Consider the following 365-nt stretch of genomic DNA (forward strand, 5'->3'; position numbering starts at 1 on the left):
CAGCTCATGATGCAATATCTTCATGAGCCCAGAGCACATACAAATCCTAAGGGAACCACCATAGTACAGCGCTCATCCTTGGCACCAGAACACATGAAACACACTCTATCCTGCACACACCTGCCAGAGCAGGCCACTTTCCTCTTCTGTGAGATTTAAAAAGCTCCCCAAAATGTTATTACTCCCATTCCCAATACACAGAAAATAGGGGAAAGGCTGTTTCCAGTTCTTGGCGTTTAAACAACTCTAAATGTCAGTACTCACAGTGGCATATTACAAAGTAATAAACAGTGCGCACTTGAGGGCAAACCACATATTGAGCTAATGAAGAGCTCACTGTGGTTAGGATTCGATCAAACATAATA

Source organism: Pongo abelii, chromosome 16, assembly GCF_028885655.2.
Source record: "Pongo abelii isolate AG06213 chromosome 16, NHGRI_mPonAbe1-v2.0_pri, whole genome shotgun sequence".
NCBI classification, from domain to species: domain Eukaryota; kingdom Metazoa; phylum Chordata; class Mammalia; order Primates; family Hominidae; genus Pongo; species Pongo abelii.